This window comes from Phycodurus eques, chromosome 2 (assembly GCF_024500275.1).
Source record: "Phycodurus eques isolate BA_2022a chromosome 2, UOR_Pequ_1.1, whole genome shotgun sequence".
NCBI lineage: Eukaryota > Metazoa > Chordata > Actinopteri > Syngnathiformes > Syngnathidae > Phycodurus > Phycodurus eques.
The window spans coordinates 41,489,022-41,496,632 of NC_084526.1; positions in this window are offsets into that span (position 1 = coordinate 41,489,022).

Below are 7,611 nucleotides of genomic sequence, written 5' to 3' on the forward strand. Positions count from 1 at the left end.
TATTGTATCTCAGCGCTGTGGTCAGAGAAACAGAAAAGCCATTGTAACGGCGCCCTTTATGAAGCATGGGTGACCCCGCTGCCCAACGTGGGTGACTATGTGTGTGTGTGTGTGTGTGTGTGTGCGTGTGAGATGATAATGAGTGACAGTAGCAACTGTTGCCTGCGAGAGTTCCAATCTCCGCTTCTCACTCACTCACAGAAGAAAGTGTAAAAGTGGAGTGCGTTTATTCGATTAACTCTCAGGTCCGTGCACTAGTACGCTCGTTTTCCACACTAATAAGACAATTCAGCGCACGAGCGGAATGACCGCATCTTACTCGGGACATTTTTCACTATAATGCCACTTTTCGCCTACTAGTACGCAAGTGTCGTTCCTGGAACCTACGGGTAAGCACTGAAATGCCCGCGAGAAGTTTCGCCTCACTAGTCGCATGTAGTTGTCATGCTAGTTTGCAAACGTCGTCCACAAATGTGTGGAAATGTTACACCGTACTGGAAGGCAGTAGTTGAAAAATGTTACTAGTAAGATGGTCTACTAGTGCAGTGAATTGTCTCACTAGTGAGGACAAAGACTATTAGTTCAATACAATTGCTAGTACGCTATTCGATGTCTTTGATATCCCGCTTAAGGTCCATGCAGTAGAGCGCTAACACTTTCATCGATTTGTCTCGACTTGTACACTTTAAAAAAAATTTTTAAAAAAAGACTTCTCTCACACACCAAAAACTCTCACTCAAACAATAAATCCTCTCACACTCTAAAACACACACAAACAGACACACCCAAAAAACATTTCGCACACATAAAATACTCACACGCACTAAAAAACGCTATTCGATTTCCTTGATAAGCTCTGTGTACTAGTACACATTTTGTCTCACACACTCAAAAACTCTCATACATACGTCTAACGGACACCCTTTTCGAAAAGAAAATTCTGGGGTAAAGTTTTTGGAGATTGTGAGAGATTTTCTTGATGTATATGAGTGCTTTTAGTGCGAGGTTTGTATTTGGTGTGCGTGTGAGAGAGGAGTCTTGTGCGTGACTTTTTTTTTTTTGCTGGTGTGAGATTCGATGTTTTGGTGAGTTTTGTTGTGAACAAATAAATAGTCTACATAAAATGAAAAAAAAAAATGTTTTTACAAATAAGATATTGAATTTAAATGAAAAACAATTCATTGATCCATATTTTGCCTTGTGAAGCCCAATAGAAATTTCCTGATTTAGGTCAACTTAAAATTGTGTAACTTGACAAAAGGTAATAAAACAGTCTCGAACAAGATTATTTGAATTTTTACTCCAAAATAAAACAAAATATTTTTACCTGTAATGGTTATTATTGCTTTTTTCCTAACTGAAAAAAAAAATCAGCGTAGCAGCATAACAAATATAGTCACTTTTATTTTACAATATTTATATTCTTACTTTGCGTTAAAGTATTTTTTTTAACGAAGACAAAGTAATACTTTTGATTGGGCTCAAAATAAAGGTTGAGTTTTGAACTAAGCGTGCGTTATACAGTACAACGCATTTCATACACAAAGTAGCTCGATGTGCTTTACATGATTAAAAGCATTTTAAAAATAAAGAGAAAAATAAAAAGCAACTTAAAAATATTTACAAAGAGAGAGAGAAGAAACTGAATCACATCATCGCACGTAGCTGTGCCGCGTATGTGATCTGGAGTATAGTTGATAATCAATATTTATCTAAAAACAGGACAAAAACACACACACAAAAAAAAGCAAATAAAATACGTCATACCAGAAACGCTGTTTATTTATTGTATTAACCTGTGCCGAATGCGCCAGATTTATTGTGCTAGTCTAACTTGTCTTGCTCTGACCAACCAATCAGGGGATGGGAAAAATGCTGACATCACTGACGGCCAGTGCTGTGGCCCTGTGAGGATGAATCTGAAATCTGATTGGTTCAAGAACCAGTTCCATTGCTCATATAGTTGAAGTTACACGGGTCTGATAGGCCCCTGGCAGATTAGATTGGCATAGCAACACATACAGGCTGAAATGCGATTGGGCAAAAACAATGACATCCGCAAGCACAGACAGCACCGCAAGCAGTACGGCCAAGAAAGTATGAAAAGAATAGGCGGTTGGGAATAATTGAATATAATTTCACAGGTTGTAAATGTACGTCAGTGCTTCTTATCGTGTTGGCCACCACTGGGCGTATTTCTCAAGAACATATCATATATATATTACAAAAAAAGATGATCTGGATTCTTGGTGTGACAACGATAGGCCAATGACAGGAGATAACAGTCATCCTTCAAGGCATCCCACGTGTTGAATTACCGATTTGATCACACTAAATAAACCAGATTGGACACCGAGGTGGCCCCCACCCTCCCGGCCCCTCTTTTCATGTCGGTGCCCCGTGTCTAACCTTGGGCTTTCTCGAGGGATCAGTGCCATGTGTCCCTTCAGCTGTGGTGAATTAAAACGAGAGAGAGAGAGAAAGAGAGAGAGAGAGAGAGAGAGAGAGATACTTGGCATGTTCCACGCGTTCACAGGCTTGATGCCATTAACGAAGGAATGTGATTGACATCTGTGTGTGTGTGTGTGTTTTGGGCAGATGAAATGTGTGTGCGTGTGTGTGTGTATTCCTGGAGATGACATTGAATGGTGCGTCTCACAAAAAAACACGCGTGCACACGCGCAGACAAAAGAATGCTGCATTAATTTGTGTGAGTGTCATAAATAAAAAATACGGTGCCCTTGTGTAACGAGACAAAAGAGCAACAGTGCGTTGTGAACAATGACACAAAACACACACACATCAAAAAAACAAAACAAAACAAAAAGATCTGTTATTCACCCCGAATCCTCTTACTAAAACAAAAAGCCTCTTACACAGAGGGGAAAAAAAACAATCATCATCATATTTTCTCATCATTTTTGTCTCTGTGAGAGTAAAAAACAAAAAACAAAACACAGAGCTGTATGAGTTGCTGGTAATAACAAAAAAACAAAAAAAACAAGAAACCTCACACTCACCCCAAAAAAAAAAACAACTTCTTTTTTCTGTGTGGGATCTTTTTTTTGTCATTAATTGTGTGTGCAAGAGGTTTTTGGTACGTGAAAACTTTTTTCTTCTTCCACGTGAGTGTTGTGCTGTGTTTTTGGGGGTATTTGAGTGTTGTCCTTGTGTGTGAGAGTTTGTTTTGTTTTTTTTAGGTGCGTGATCGATTTTTACAAATAAGAGAAAAAACAAAAGAGTTTGTTTTTTTTGCGTGTGAAAAGTTAGTGTGAGTTTTTTTGTTTTGGTTCCGGTGAGAGAACTTTTTGTGTGCCTGCGAAGTTTTTTTATCAGCGTGAAAGTTTTTCTGTTGCGTGCGAGTTATTTTCTTTGTGTGCAGTTTTCTGGTGTGTGAGGTTTTTTTTTTTTTTGGTGTGTGAGGTTTGTTGTTATGTGTGAGATATTTTGTGTGCGTGAGTGTCTGTGTGTGTGTGTGTGAGTTTTTTTTTGGTCTGTGTAGTTTGCTTTCTACGTGTGAGAGGTTTGTTATTATGTGAGTTTTTTTTATGTGTGTGAGAGTTTCTTTCTAAGTGTGATTTTTTTTTTTTTTGGTGTGAGGTATGTTGTTTGTGAGTTTTTTTGTGTGAGCGCGAGAGTTTTTTTTTTGTGTTTTTCTTTTGTTTTGTTTAAGAGGTTTTCTGGTGTGTGTCTTTTTTTTTGTTGGGTGTGTGTGTATGGTGAGAGTTTCGTGTTGCGTGTGAGTTTTTGTGAGAGAGTCGTTACGTTATTTTCAGCCTACGCCCCACCTCATACAGGACCGCAGGTGACACGTTCTATTCAACGGCATCCCCAGAAATCCAAGTTTCATCACTTTGTACTCGCGAGTGCGAGTGCGTGTGTGTCAGGGTCCGTTGTGGGTCCGACAGAGGGTGCGATTGCTAATCTCGCACCCGGGTGCTTGTGATCCCCTTTTGACTGGTAAGAGATGGAGCACGGTGCCTTTATGTCTCAGGCATCAGCTGCGCCTAAGTCGGAGCTTAAGTCGGGAGATCCGGCCTAAGAGTTATAAATCTACCGTGGCTGCGTGCCACAAATAGTGCAACGGGAAAAAGGTTTTGGGGAATGAGCTCACACACACAGACACACGCACACTCACACACACAGACACACGCACACACACACACGTTGCACTTGTTGCCCATCTGACTGGCTGAATATAGATTGCCCTCAAAAGAGCAAAGGTTACTGTGTAAAGACTCCGCCGGAGTGTCTCAGTCTGGGAGTGAACAGCGCCCTCTCCTGGTAGATAACGCACATCGCACATGCAGACGCTCGAATGGTTCATATTGGGCTCAATGATGACGTTACATCAAGATAGCATGAATGTTTCGACACAATTTATATGAAAGATAACATCTATTGTGCGATATGACACTTCACGGGAAATATTGCTAAGGATGCCCATTTCTATGCCTTTCTGTGACTCTTCCAGTCTCTCTGTATTTGGCAATCTTATGATCCAACTACTTTTGACACCCCTGAAAATGGAATACAAGTGGAATCAACATACAAAATCTACTTTGGTAAATGTAGACAGTTTTAGTAAAAACGAAGATGTCGGTCTTTCCTCGAACGTCTGCAGTTGGTTCGGAATGCTGCCGTTCGCCTCTTAACTGGAACACGTAAGAGGGAGCGCATAACTCAACAAGTCCCTACATTTCATACATTTCTATTCCTTGGTGTTCAACACAGCATCTGACTCGGGCCCTTATTTTAGTGTCTTATGTTTTTAGCTATGTTGCTGTTTTATCATTTTTAAATTATGTTCAATTGTGATGTTTTATGTTCACTTTTAATTTGTATACAGAACTTGGTTTCAGCTGCAGTTGTTTATAAAGGGCTCTAAATGGAGTTTTTGTTGAATCAACATATAACGGCTGTAATTCCTAAATGGTAAATATAGCTCAATTGAAGAGGCCAGTCTTCCCTCAAACGTCTCCAGTTGTTCCAAAAATGCTGCTGCTCGTCTCTCGACTGGAGCACGTAAGAGGGAGCATGGAGTTGCGTTTTGCCTCTTAAATTGAAAGTCTAAACTTCAATAACATTGTTGATTGCTTCGTAACAAATACACTGTGCTGGCAAAAAAAAAGCCAAATCATAACTTGTCAGTTTCCAACTACGAGGCTGCATTAAACAGACTCCGACATTGTCAGAGAAGAAGTCATTTATTCAGCACGGTTTCAAATGTTTCCAAAGGAGAGAGCAAGGAGATGATTGTTTGAGTCAATGTGGGTGACAGGGCAAACAATGAGGATCAAATGTACAAGGTCCCCCCCCGCCCCTCCACATTTTAATTCCCCCCGAGCAATAAACGTTTCACAATGTGAAATCCCCTGCAGTAAGAGCCTGGCTACTGAAGTACTTAAGTAGTCCAACCTGAACTTCATAGCTATGACTTTTTCTTTCATGTGTCATAGCGTCAAGTTCATCCTTAAACAAGTCAACTTGAGGGAAAAAAAAAAAAAAAAAAAAGCAAAGCAAACAATACAAATCACTTGGGTTTTTTTTTTTTTTTTCCTTTGGGCACCAATTTATATATATATATATATTTAAAAAAAAAAAAAAACATTCGAGCACTGTCCGTCAAGCATTACCACTCATGTAACTTCTAATTGCAGTTTGGAATGAAATACGGCATTCAAAATAAGATCCCATCATGTACCACTCATTCATATCCTGTTTTGTTTTTGTTTTTGTCTTTGCATAAACAACAGTTCTGCTACTGGTAAGCTTTTTAAAGAGCTTCGCAGCAACAGTTTTGACCTATAGTGACCTTAAAAACAGAGAAACGTTCAGGGGGCAGCGGCGTGTTCCATTGACAGACGGTTCACCAAAGAAACGCATGGAGCCTGCATTCATTTGCTGACAAGTACTGACGGAGCTAAAGTGAAGTAATTCGCTAAATCAGGTGTCAAACTCATTTTCATCATGGGCCACATCGAAGTTATGGTTCCCTCAGAGGGCTTTTATGACTGTGAAAACCATATAAATGCATAATGACCTCATCATATCACACAACTGCCTCTGCCTTTCATTGTTCATTTACTTATGACAACACAATGAATTTCAAATCAGAAGTCATGGAAAATAGTGACAACCGAATACACTGCTCACAAAAACTTGGGGATTATTGGGGTTTCAGGTGAAATTTCAGCAAGAGTCTAAAATGCTGTAGAACCTTTACAGGTGAACCTAATTTGACCTCTAAATTTTTGTTCCATGTTTCGGCACTTTTTGCACAACTTGCCGTTTTCTAACAAGGGGATGAACGGCAAAAATCACAACAGCTGTTTGAGCCATGATCATTTCCAAGGACATCCACCTCTCGGCCTTTCTGTTACTCTTCCAGTCTCTCTGTCGCAACCTGCTGATGACACGAAGATCGGCGGCCACTTCTTGAGCTTAGTGACATGTTTTCAAGTCCTCTTCATCCTAATTTGGAGAAGGTCAAATTAAGTTCACCCGCAAACGTTATAGCCCATTTTAGGTTCATCTTGACATTTCACCCGAAGCCCAATAACACAAACTTTTTGTACTACTACCACCACTGATGAAAACACCAAACTCTTAGAGCAGGCATTTGCGCAAAGCCAGGTAAAGTCTATCTGGAGGGTTGCACTGAAAGGCTTCAAGCGGAAGATTACAATGCTCAAAAACCTGAGGCGTAAATTGTACTATGCAATGTACGTTGGCGAGCTACAGACAAGGGAATAATATGACACACAGAAACCTATGCTACCAAATGATGATGGCCTCACATCTGTCCCAATGATTTCTTCTACGAAATACATTTAAAAAAGGAAGTGCGTCATGACTTTTGGGATTAAGTAGGAATTTGGTAAAAAAAAAAAAAAATAATAATAATAATAATGCTTGTAATATCGATTTTAAAAAATGAAGAAAATGCAATTTTGTGAGATTTTCTGCCAAAATTAATAGAATAAATCCATTCAGCAAGAAACAGGAAGACTCTTTGTTTGCTTGTGGGCCACCAAAAAATATATACTGTAAGTGGTGGGTCAGATGAGTTTAACACTTGTGGTCTAGATGGAGCATTAAAACTAAACTACACTCACATTCTTAAGAAGGAAAAAAAAAAAAAAAAAAAACGACAACACTTAAACAATAAGCAATGATGAACCTTAGGCAAAGTGACAATTTTTCAAAAGCGTGGGAGAGAAAATGCTGCAAGTGGGTGGAAACATAATGCATTAAGTCCTAGTTGGTCAGCTCCCGAGCGTGGCTTTTGTTCTGCTTCATCCACTCCGGTGCAAAAAAAAAAAAAAAAAAAAGGGGCTTTACCTGCAAACCCAACGACACCGGCAGACACAGAACCATGAGGTAGATCACCGGTCAAACTGACCATGAGAGGAGAAAAAAAAAAAAAAAAAAAGGAATAAAAAATAAAAAATCTCATCTAAAAGATACCAATTCTGTGTAATTTCCAAAAAGCACAGCTCTTGCTTCATGTCATTTCGGCAGTTAATTTAAAAAGAAAAAAAAAAAAAAAAAAAAGGAAAAGTTACGCTGCTTGAGTTTTTCACCATTCACCCCCCCCCCCCTCCCCAA